A 12,961-nucleotide genomic window follows, 5' to 3' on the forward strand; every position below is an offset into this window, starting at 1 on the left:
TGAAATGAGCTGTACATTGAAAAGCAAAAAAACCAGAACATTTCAAAGTTGGTCTTGCTTATTTGATGAATGTTGGAAGATCTTTAAATGGCTTTTAATAAAATGAAAAACGAGGAAACCCTTGAAGAATATCGGTAAACAAGGCAAATATTGTTTAATCATCACATGATGTTGCCAAAAACAGTCAAAAGAAATCAAGTAACGAGGGGAAAAAAACGAGCTAAATGCACTGAACATCTTGTTCTTGCAGTAATTTAATTATAGACAAATCCCGACAATACTAAATGCAAAATCAATCGAAAATAAACCACAACAGGCCAGAGCAATAAAGTGCCATCTCCGCACTACAATATATGATTATCCAAACCCAAAATATTCACACATATTCACTTTGGCTTGCACTCCTTAAATCTTCGAGCTGAAAATTAAATACGAAGATGCAAACAAGAACGGACAGCTGCCATATGAGACCAAAAGCTCAACTCTATGCTCCAGGCACAATTACCTCGATAACCTTCAGTTGTTTGTTGTAATCACTGGATTTGATCATTCGAAGGCCTCTCCAAGGCTACAAGTATCCTTCATTTGCACTACAAATATGTTTTGATGAATTTCACTTTTTTTTGCTTTGAAAGTTTAAAGTTTAACTTCTAACTTGTTTTTTTTTTAAACAAGACAATAGATAATGTATTTGCGTACAAATTAGATGATCATGTTTACAATCTGGCTGGTATGCTTGGGTATACAGTATAGATGTATGCAATCATTTTAGTGGAGAGCAGGATAGCTCAGATGGTGTCAAGTCTTCCTATTGGCTGCCTGCTTCTAGGATTTACCATCACATCACATCGCATCAGTCCAAGCTGTAAGGGATAGCAGGTAGTCCTGTATATTTCCTGGTCTTCACAATAAAAAAAATTACCTATTTTGGGGGGCAACCGCCCCTCCCACCCCGTGTAACTCCTCAGAGTCAGACCCCAATTTTTCCAATGCCTCGAACAAACATTGGTAGATCATGGATGATGAAGGTTATAGTGAAGTTTCATCAAAATTGTGTGTGTAGGTTCTGAGAAAAAGCAAATACCTATTTCAGGGGGCAAGCCCCCCCATAGACCACCTTAGACCCCGATTTTTTAAATGCCAGGAACAAACTTTGGTAAAACATGGGTGATTAAGGTTGTGGTCAAGTTTCATCAGAATTGCGTATGTAGTTTCTGAGAAGAAAGCAAATATCTATATTTGGGGGGCAACCTCCCCTTAGATCCCCAAAGCGGCAGATTTCTTGAATGCCGTGAACAAACGTTGGTACATCACGGGTGGTGAAAGTTGTGGTAAGATTTCATCGGAATTGCGTGTGTAGTTTCTGAGAAGAAACAAACAAACAACAACAACAACAACAACAACAACAACAACAACATGCATTTTAAAGCCATGTTCCCTGCTAGAGCGGGGGTTAGCCTTGCGGTCCCCATGCCAATCTTCTCCATTTTTCCCTATTTTCTGCATCTCTCCTTGTTAACCCCCTTGCCCGCATTTCTTCTTCCACCATCTTTAGCCAAGTCTTTCCCGGTCTTCCCCGTCCTCTACTTCCCTCTACATTCATTTCCATCAATCTTCTCAACCAGTCACTTTCATCCTTCCTCAACACATGACCAAACCATCTCAACCTGTTTATCTTCACAGCATCAATCACAGGCTCAATTCCCATCATCTTTCGCAATTCATCATTTGTCTTCCTCTCTCTCAACGATACTCCGCACATCCACCGAACCATTCGCATTTCCACCCTTTCCAGCCTCCGTTGCTGCTCTACATTCATGACCCATGTCTCGCTCCCATAATTCATAACACTTCTCACACATGCAGCATACACCTTTCCCTTCAGCTTCAACGACACTCCCCTCATCATCAGCATGCCACTCAGTTCCCGAAACTTCTTCCATGCACATCTCACTCGAGCAACCGTTGCCGTTTGTGATCCACCTTTTCCATTCAGCATGTCTCCAAGGTAGCAAAATGTTTTCACACCTTCCAGCTTCACGCTGTCTCCAAGATCCAACTCAACATTTCCTCCATCTGCAGCTCCCTCTGTGCACACCTTACATTTGAATGTAGCTGCCACACTGGTTAATGACCCTCTCAGACCACTACATTTTTGATGAACCCACTCAGCGCACATTGTACATTGAATGGAGTTCACTCCGACACCCTTCCTGCACACAGCACATGGCCACTTCCCAGTTCTTTCCACCTCACCACATGCTTTACCACTTGCCATCACCTTCGTCTTTCCTATATTCACCTTCAGACCTTTTGTCTCCATACATTCCTTCCACTTGTTCATCTTTTCCTTCATTCCATCCATACTTTCCACAATCAACACCAGATCATCTGCATACAACTACTCCCACGGTAAACCCTCCTTTACGTTCTGAGCCAGCACCTCCATCACAGCTACAAATAGTAGTGGACTTAGTACCGACCCCCGATGCACTCCCACCTTCACCTCAAACTCACCACTGTTCCCGTCCTTCGTCCTTACAGCTGTGCGCGCTCTTTTGTACATTGCCATCACTACTCTGATCAACCATTCCTCCACTCCTAACTTCCTCAATGTCCATGTCAATACTTCGCGTGGAACCCTATCGAATGCTTTCTCCAGATCAACAAACCCAAGAAACAACTTCTTCCTCTTCTCCATGTACTTCTCCTGCAACTGCCTCACAATAAAGAGCACATCTGTCGTCCCTCTTCCTGGCATAAATCCAAACTGCATTTCGTCGATCTTCACCTTCTTCCTTATCCTCCTCTCCAACACCCTTTCCAATACCTTCATTCCATGCTCCAATAACTTTATTGCTCGGTACGAGCCACACTCCAGAGGGTCACCTTTCCCCTTGTATAGAGGGACGAGGGTACTCAGTTCCCAATCCGCTGACATGCGGCCTTCTTTCACCACCAGATTGCAGATATCTGTCATTCTCTTCACACCCCCAACTTCCTGCTGCCTTCAACATATCTCCCACAACTCCAATCGGCCCTCGCGCTTTTCTACTCTTCATTGCTTTTATCGCTTCCTCAACTTCCTTCTCAGTTATCTTCTCTGCCAGTCCTAAAACTGGGTTACTCTCTATGTTGCCATCCCATTCATTCTCTGTATTCAACAGCATTTCCATATATCTTTTCCATCTCCCTTTAATTCCATCTGTGTCCACAACGATTTGTTCCACTTCATCCTTCAAGCAACTCACCCCCATCACATCACACCTCTCTTTCGCTATCTGCTTTGCAATCCAGAATACCGCTCTCTGACCCTCTTCCGAATCCAAGCGTTCTCCGAACATTTTCCTACATGCCTCCTGCGCCTTTGCTACCTCTTTCTTTGCAGCCTTCTTGGCTGCCTTATAACTTTCATGCTCTGCTTTTTCTGCTCCCGTACCCTTTGCCTTCTGCCACTCATTGAACTTCTGCCTCTTCTCGTCAATCCTCTTTCCAACTTCATCATCCCACAACAATGTTTCCGAGTGCCTCGGTGGTCCTTTTGTCCATCCACATACCTCACCAACGGCTCCCAACAGACTATCTTTCATTGACATCCAACCACGTTCAAGCTCAACCACATCATCCTCTACCCTACTCAGCCTCTCTTTTAATGCCTCCCTTTCTGTCACCTGTTTCAACCTCCACACCTTCATTCTCGGTTGGTACTTCACCCGCCGAGCTCTCCACGCACCTTTCACCCTTATGTCGCAAAGTGGTGCTGTGAAACTTCCTCCTCCCCCGGGATCACCTTTGTGTCCCGGAGGTGCCCCCTATCTCGCCTACGCACCATCTGGTAGCCAACGGTTGTCGTCGACCCACCTGACGTGTATGTAACAAGCTTATTATCCCCTTTCTGGTACTGAGTGTTACAAATCAACAAATCAGCTCCATCAGCAAACTCCAAAATCCTTTCACCTTCTCAATTTCTCACACCATATCCGTAACCCCCATGAACTCCCTCAAAACCGTCCATACTCCTTCCCACATGTCCATTTAGGTCTCCTCCTACCACAAGAACGTCCTCATCTTTCACGTTTTCCATCAGCTTCTCTATTGCACACCAGAACTTGTCCTTCTCTTCATCGCTCCGACCAACCTGCGGAGCATATCCCGAGATGACGTTCACCAAGAGCTTTCCAATCATCATTTTCACCATCATCAACCTATCACTCACTCTAGTCACACTCACCACACTGTCTACAAACTCCTCAGAAAACAGGACACCAACACCATTCACGCCCTCCGGGCACCTTTGCCACACAACCTTATATTTCTGTGCCTGCCTACCCTTCACCATTCTCACACCACTTCCCTTCGATCTCGTCTCTTGCACACAACATATGTCCACTCTTCTTCTGACCAATACTTCCACCACTTCTCCTGATCTCCCTGTCATTGTCCCAACATTCCATGTCCCAAGCCTCAGAAACCGATCTCCACTTCGGGCTGTACCCTGCCCATATGTAGTTGTAATTGTCATGGTTCTCTTTTTGAGGCAATGTTTTTATGGCCGGATGCCCTTCCTGACGCCAACCCTCTTTGTCGCCTCTTATGACACGCGGTGATACAGTGTACCTATTCTAACCAGGGTACACACCGGGATAAAGCTTTGAATAAAACCAAACGGGTTTAATCCCGAACAAATAAAAGGAGAATGAAATCAATAATAACTATATACAATAGAGTAAAACAAGTGAATCCTCTTGGATTGCGCTGAGGTTCGGGCTTGGAATTTCTAGGAGGAAGTATAATTTGTATGCAATGAAAGTACATGTAATATGGGATCGAGTAAGATCGAGTAAGCTTCACCAGTGCGCGTGCGCGAATTTACGTCACGCCGGCAGCGAGAAGGCGTTCCCCAACACGAACCAATCAGGAACTGCCACGCCCACTTATATGATCTCCGAATTCCTGTGACAGGAATTAGCGTTACACTGGCTGGAAGTCAATCGCTAAAGGCGCTTCCTCAGCGCCAATCACCAGTGCGCGTGCGCGAATTTACGTCACGTCGGCAGCGAGAAGGCGTTCCCCAACACGAACCAATCAGGAACTGCCACGCCCACTTATATGATCTCCGAATTCCTGTGACAAGAATTAGCGTTACACTGGCTGGAAGTCAATCGCTAAAGGCGCTTCCTCAGCGCCAATAATCCGATAAAAACTAAGGCGTCAAGTCACAAGCACAAAGGGACACAAAATGGCGACTTATCTGATATCTCTGCTCTTTCAGATGACACAAGCTTCCCAAGAGAAACCAGCACCCAAAGCATTTTGAACAAAACCTGGTGTCCATGTTGCATTCAATGCCGTAAGCTTGCTTTGATAGAGCTGATATTTTTGGTGACGTATTTTTGTGAGCTCAATGAACTCAACGAAAACGGAATTATGTACAAAAATAAACAGGTTTATTACCAAGGATGCCGATAATACAAAATAAAACGCGCCGGTCTAATCCCTCTAACTGGAGCGCTCCTATTACAGACACACACACATACAGATGGGGAGGATATATGAAAAATAAACGTTGTGTGTTTTATCATGCACTTAGCTCTGATCGTTCGGTGCGTCGTCTGCAATCGCCCAGGCCCCCCGTTCCTGTGCGGGGAGAAGGCCGCAGTCCACTTGGTTCCACGCGCCGCTAGGCCTCACCATGCTCCAGCGGCAAGCCTGAGAACCACGACGTCCTCTCCCTTCACTTCACCACGACGTCCTCTCCCTTCACCTCACCACGACGTCCTCTCCCTTCACTTCACCACGACGTCCTCTCCCTTCACCTCACCACGAAGTCCTCTCCCTTCACCTCACAACGACGTCCTCTCCCTTCACTTCACCACGACGTCCTCTCCCTTCACTTCACCACGACGTCCTCTCCCTTCACTTCACCACGACGTCCTCTCCCTTCACCTCACCTCACCACGACGTCCTCTCCCTTCACCTCACCACGACGTCCTCTCCCTTCACCTCACCACGACGTCCTCTCCCTTCACTTCACCTCACCACGATGTCCTCTCCCTTCACCTCACTACGACGCCCTCTCCCTTCACTTCACCACGACGTCCTCTCCCAACTATGGATCCTTACTTAATCTCTCGCAAGACTTCAGTGTTCACTCTCAGCACGATGTTATCTGGTTCATAGAACAAACATGGCCACACAGTTTCTGAGAAGAAAGCAAACACCAAGTCTTCAACCTCCCCTCCGTCATCCTTCACCGAAAGTCCTAAATTCCCCCTGCCCGAAAAGTCTCAACCTTTCCTTTTTACTCTGTCCCATCTTTGCTCTCCCCACACTACCTCCCTCCCCCAACCACAACTCCTCATCCTCCCTCACCCAACCCCTCCCTTCCCCTTCAAGCCTTCAAAACACTTCTCCACCCTGTCGTGTCACGGATGCCTTTCAACCTCACAATCCCGCAAGATACGTGGAAAAGATATGTCACCAAGAGCAGGTCATGGTCCCTCACGGTCGCCTGTCCAACTCACAATACCGTGAGATATGTGGAAAAGATATGTGACCCTCACAACAACACCTTTTAGCAGGAAATGGAGCTTTAATGTAGCAGCTCCTAATGATTTATTTTTTACTATATGACAGCTGGAACCCTTCAGAATAAAGTGTGATGGACATGGAAAGAGCACACAAACAACAACAATCATTTCTTTGCAATCACACAAAGATTGGCATTCCCCTCAACGAAGTTTTGGCTTTTATATGCTCGTCTAATGATACGTCCTCCTGTCTTGCCTTGTGTGTGTCAATGTGTGTGTGTGTGTGTGTGTGTGTGTGTGTGTGTGTGTGTGTGTGTGTGTGTGTGTGTGTGTGTGTGTGTGTGTGTGTGTGTGTTGTTGGTTGTTATCTCCAAATGTGAGTTTCAGAAGGTGGAGCGGAGTCCTCCGAGGACTCGAAGTATCCACCTTCGTCTGTGTCGTTGGTTGTTATCTCCATAATTTGGGTTTCAGAAGGTGGAGTGGAGTCCTCCCAGGATTCGAAGTATCCACCTTCGTCTGTGTCGTTGTTTGTTATCTCCATAATTTGTGTTTCAGAAGGTGGAGCGGAGTCCTCCAAGGACTCGAAGTATCCATCTTCGTCTGTGTCGTTGGTTGTTATCTCCATAATTTGGGTTTGAGAAGGTGGAGCGGAGTCCTCCCAGGATTCGAAGTATCCATCTTCGTCTGTGTCGTTGGTTGTTATCTCCATAATTTGGGCTTCAGAAGGTGGAGCGGAGTCCTCCCAGGATTCGAAGTATCTATCTTCGTCTGTGTCGTTGGTTGTTATCTCCATAATTTGGGTTTCAGAAGGTGGAGTGGAGTCCTCCCAGGATTCGAAGTATCCATCTTCGTCTGTGTCGTTGGTTGTTATCTTCATAATTTGGGTTTCAGAAGGTGGAGCGGAGTCCTCCCAGGATTCGAAGTATCCACCTTCGTCTGTGTCGTTGGTTGTTAGCTCCATAATTTGGGTTTCAGAAGGTGGAGTGGAGTTCTCCCAGGATTCGAAGTACCCACCTTTGTCTGTGTCGTTGGTTGTTATCTCCATAATTTGGGTTTCAGAAGGTGGAGTGGAGTCCTCCCAGGATTCGAAGTACCCACCTTTGTCTGTGTCGTTGGTTGTTATCTCCATAATTTGGGTTTCAGAAGGTGGAGTGGAGTCCTCCCAGGATTCGAAGTATCCACCTTCGTCTCTGTCGTTGGTTGTTATCTCCATAATTTGGGTTTCAGAAGGTGGAGTGGAGTCCTCCCAGGATTCGAAGTACCCACCTTTGTCTGTGTCGTTGGTTGTTATCTCCATAATTTGGGTTTCAGAAGGTGGAGTGGAGTCCTCCCAGGATTCGAAGTATCCACCTTCGTCTGTGTCGTTGGTTGTTATCTCCATAATTTGGGTTTCAGAAGGTGGAGTGGAGTCCTCCCAGGATTCGAAGTATCCACCTTCGTCTGTGTCGTTGGTTGTTATCTCCATAATTTGGGTTTTAGAAGGTGGAGCGGAGTCCTCCCAGGACTCGAAGTATCCACTTTCGTCTGTGTCGTTGGTTGTTATCTCCATAATTTGCGTTTTAGCAGGTGGAGCGGAGTCCTCCCAGGACTCGCGAAGTATCCACCTCCGCTTCGGTGAAGGATTGCGATTCATGGGCTAAGTTGTGAAGTTTTGTTGTTCTCAAAGTTTTGTTCCAAGGACTCTTTTCAGGATCATCACTGAGCCCCATACAGGCTCCAACTGTAGTTTGTTTGTGGTAATGTTCGCAGGGGTGAGTTTTAATATCTCTGTAAGGTTCTTCTTTATCATTACCATTGCTCCAATTATTACTGGTACAACTTTGGTGCTCTTCTGCTTCCAGGATATTTTCACTTCATTCTTGAGGTCTTGGTATTTGAACTTTTTCTTGATTTCTGCATTATTTAGGCCAAAATCGCTGGATACTGATATCTCAATCAGCAATGATATATTTTCCTTTTTTGTTCCTGAGTACTATGTCTGGTCGCAGTGCTTTGTTTTCCATGTTGACGCTGGATGGGATCATCAGGTCATACGTGAGCATTATGCTTCCCTCTCTCTCTAGTGGGGTTCCCACCATGAACAAATTTTCATTTTCACTTCAAGTTTTTGAAAAAGTTTAGTTTTTGGTACCAGGTCGAAGCTTAGGGTCTAAGTAACAATTTTGGTCCGAGTGGACAAAGATCACATGGAGTCTTCATACATTCCCGCCATTTTCCAAGATGGCCGCCATCAAAATCTAATACTGACAATATCTCGGAAACTAATCAACCTAGAAACATGAATTTGGTGTCTATACCTAGGTTTTCATGGTCAAGGAATCAAATAAAACCATTTCTGACTACATCAGAGTATTTATTTGTCCCGAAATGGTAAAATTCAAGATGGCCGCCACCAAAATCCTATATCGGCTATACTTCCAAAACCACTAAACCTTCAGTCATGCTGTTGGTGTCCATGCCTAGAATTTTATGGCCAGGGAAGCAAACAGTTATGTCTCTAAATCAGTAGGTGTATCTCTGTTCCCCAAAAGTAGAAAAATAACCATGGCAATTAGGATCTCACATTTATCCTTTGTGATCATGGAATCAGCTTAGGTTGTTTGCTGGAATATCTGTGCAGTACACGAACTCATTAGCACATTTTCTAGTCGCATTATATATCTGTTGATATATCAGTATGTATCCAAATATCTAAATACAATAGCCATTGTGTTATATAAGTCAGCACACATGAATACATTTTGTATATTTGGAAATCGGTTTGGATAATTCATATGTATGTGCAACTGCTTCTGCTGAATCCCTACTTGTCAGATTTTTGTGTTATGTTATGTCCATGTATACTTGATTATGCTTGGTTATTATATACTTACATGTATTTTCTTTTCGTTCCAGGCTAGTGTGATGGCTGAGACAACGAACTGTGAGTTGTGTGTCCTCTGCCAAGAAAAAACAAACGAAGAACTTGTCTGTCCTCTTGACAACCCAGTTGGTGTACGTAGGGCGGAGGCATACAAAGATATTATCAGCCTTGTAAATCAATTCCGAGATGTTGATGCTGCACCTCACCCAAACTTGGAACTTCCAGATGAAGGATCTATGCAAGCAAATCGAGCATCCTGGCACAAAACATGTCGTCAGTTGTACAAGGCATCAGCACTTGACCGGGCAAAAACACGTTCTTCCAAAGGCTTGCCACCTCTACGAAAACGACCAAGAAGGTCTAGCACAGAAACTAATCGAAATTTATGTCTCTTCTGAAATGAAGAAACGAGTAAAGATGACCATTCATTCCAAAAAGTTTCCCTCACCGAGAACATCCATGACAAAGCAGTTTCATTGGGAGAGGATCGCATTGTAGCACGGCTTGCAGAAGGAGATCTGGTAGCTATTGAAGCTAACTATCATCGATATTGCTACACTAAATTCAACCGTCGGCATTATGAAATGCTAATCAGTACAAAACAAGGTCAAGTCACCCAAGACACTGAAATCACAGTAGAAAATGAGCTACTACAATTCGTCAGTGAAGAAATTGCTGGAGGACGTAGAATATTTGCTCTCCAAGATTTGACAGATATGATGACGGAAAGGTTGGGACAGCATGAGATTCGTAAGACAGTGAACTGCACACGCCTGAAAGAGAGAGTACTTGAACACTTCCCACATCTGACAGAAGAAAAAGGGATCCGAAATCGAGTATTCCTTGTTTGCTCAGAGACAGCTCGAAAAATCATCTCCAGCGCGAGCCAGACACCAGAGGAAGAATCACGTACCTTACTGTTGGCAGCATCAATTCTACGTAAAGCAGTTTTGGATCATGATACTGCTTTCAATTTCAAGGGGTCATTTCCTGAAGGTTGTGAGGAATCTGCTGTTCCAACAAAGCTGAAATATTTCTTTCGTCAACTGCTTACTGGTCCTAAATCATCTCCTATGCAAGACAATTCCAGGACAGTTCTCTCCATGAGTCAACTAACCATGTTGAACATCACTTCTCTTCCTGCAAACTGGAGATGTGAGCCTCCTCTTGCAGTGTTTTTGGCCTTAAAACTGCATTCCCAAACAAGGAGCAAGAAACTGGTACAACTGCTACATCAGTATTGCCTTAGCGTGTCATATAAGAGAGTGCTTACCATTGAAGTTGGATATGCACAAGCTACTGCTGAAAGAGCACATGCCAACGCTGATATAGTCTGTCCTAGCAACCTTCGTCAGCAGATTTTTATGGTTGCAGCCCTTGACAATCTAGATCACAATCCTACGTCCAGAACAGCCACATCCTCATTTCATGGAACAGGTATCTCCATGTTTCAGTTTCCTTCAGTAGAAAACCCAGGGCTGGACCAAGAACCTATAGAAATCGACTTCCATCGACGAGCATCAAGCACCAAGGGACCAATGCTGCCTCCTCTGTACACGTTTGTTCCACCTATGAGCCGGAATCTTGTCACCCAACCTCCTGTGAAAGACGTGCAGCCACAGTCCATGGCGTCATTTGACAAGGAGGAACACCATGAAAAGGCCTGGATGAAAATGGTGCAGGAAAATATGCAAATGGAATTTGAAAGTGAAACTGTTCCTCCAATTATGTGGTCGGCATATCATGCTTCTCGATCGGATGCTGTGGGATCAACAGAGAAATGTATTGAAGCCATGCTACCACTATTCCGTGATAAAGCAGCTACACCAAAAATGATTCGACATGGAATGGACCTGGTCAAGAAAACAACCGAGTTCCTCAACCCACAGCACATCCCAATCATGGCAGTGGACCAGCCACTCTTTGATATTGCCAAGAAAATGCAATGGACCTTTCCTGAACTCTTTGGAGAAGATACGTTTCTGGTGATGTTGGGAGGGCTCCACATCGAAATGGCTTTGTGGGCGACTATGGGAGATTTCCTACGAGGGTCTGGATGGCCTGAAGCCTTTGCAGAGGCTGGCATTGCCTTGACCTCCAATATTCATGCCCTCCAATATTCATCACTGGGAATGGTCTATACTGGCGACACAGACGTTGTCGTAATACTTCTGTGTAACTTCCACCACATCAAGGCGGTGAATCCGGAGTCAGATATCTGGATTTCTTTCAAAGCAGGAAAGACAGTCAAAATGATCTCCCTCAACAACATTGCCTCAAGTTTGGGTGTGACAACGTGCAAAGCCTTGGCTCTCTTTCATGCATTCACTGGATCAGACAGCACGTCAGCTTTCAAATTCAAGGGCAAGCGATACTGCTTCAAGCGGAAAGATGAGGTTCCACCCCTCTTGAGTGAGTTTGCGACAATTGCTAGCACCCCGTTTCTTACATCGCCAGAGTTGAGGGAAGTGGTGAGTCACTTTGTTTGCAAAATGTACTCCAACGAACCTATCACTGATGACACCAACGTTGACCTTGTTCGAATGAGGGTTTTCTGTCACAGGACTAGGGATGTGGAAAGAATACCCCCTACAAGTGATGCGCTGGACCAACATCTCAAAAGGAGTGTCTTCCAGGCGAGCATCTGGACTACAGCGCACGAGCCACTGGCACTAGTCCCAAGCCCAAGCAATCATGGATGGATGGAAAAAGATGGCCAACTGGTTCCAATCTGGACCACGTTGCCCCTTGCCAGGGATGTGTTTGATCTAGACGTAAAATGCGCGTGCACAAAACCTTGCTCGTCATGCAAGTGCAAAAAGGCTGACTTGAAGTGCTCACGTTTATGCAAGTGCACATGTCCCAACTAAATGACCATGATGGTTGTGAGAATGAGTAATGATTTTTTAGTTGCACTTACCTAATCAATCAAATATCACTAAGAACAATGAAAATAGAATGTTCAGTTTATATTCATGGTATTTTATAGAATTTACGTTCGTATGTGCTTAATTGTTAACATGCATAATTCTGCTAAATTCTGCTATAACGTTTGTTGTGTAATTTACCATTTCGGGACAAATAAATACTCTGATGTAGTCAGAAATGGTTTTATTGGATTCCTTGACCATGAAAACCTAGGTATAGACACCAAATTCATGTGTCTAGGTTGATTAGTTTCCGAGATATTGTCAGTATTAGATTTTGATGGCGGCCATCTTGGAAAATGGCGGGAATGTATGAAGACTCCATGTGATCTTTGTCCACTCGGACCAAAATTGTTACTTAGACCCTAAGCTTCAAAATGGTACCAAAAATCAAACTTTTTCAAAAACTTGAAGTGACTGATGCCCCAGGCCCCCCCCTACTCCCCACCTTGTCTCCCGCTCCCTTTATCATATTTTATGTGTCAGTTTGTTTTTTTGTGATTAATGTTAGCTTGTAGCGGTTACCGCTGGATGTACATAATCGCCTTGCACCGGCCAGAACACGGCCAGATGCGCCTCTCCCGGGCATGCCCGGACTCACTGTTCCCGGGCACGCCCGAACCTCCCGGGCACTCCCACTC

General features: G+C 45.1%; 1 protein-coding gene across 1 annotated transcript in view; it reads right to left on the minus strand.

Moving 5' to 3' along the window:
* Positions 1-12,961, minus strand: part of LOC137433184 (CUB and sushi domain-containing protein 3-like) — a 1,533,363-nt gene that overhangs the window by 269,803 nt on the left and 1,250,599 nt on the right. The gene's annotated exons all lie outside the window — the stretch shown is intronic.

The sequence above is a fragment of the Myxine glutinosa genome, chromosome 8 (genome assembly GCF_964187855.1).
Source record: "Myxine glutinosa chromosome 8, kmMyxGlut1.1, whole genome shotgun sequence".
Lineage (NCBI taxonomy): Eukaryota > Metazoa > Chordata > Myxini > Myxiniformes > Myxinidae > Myxine > Myxine glutinosa.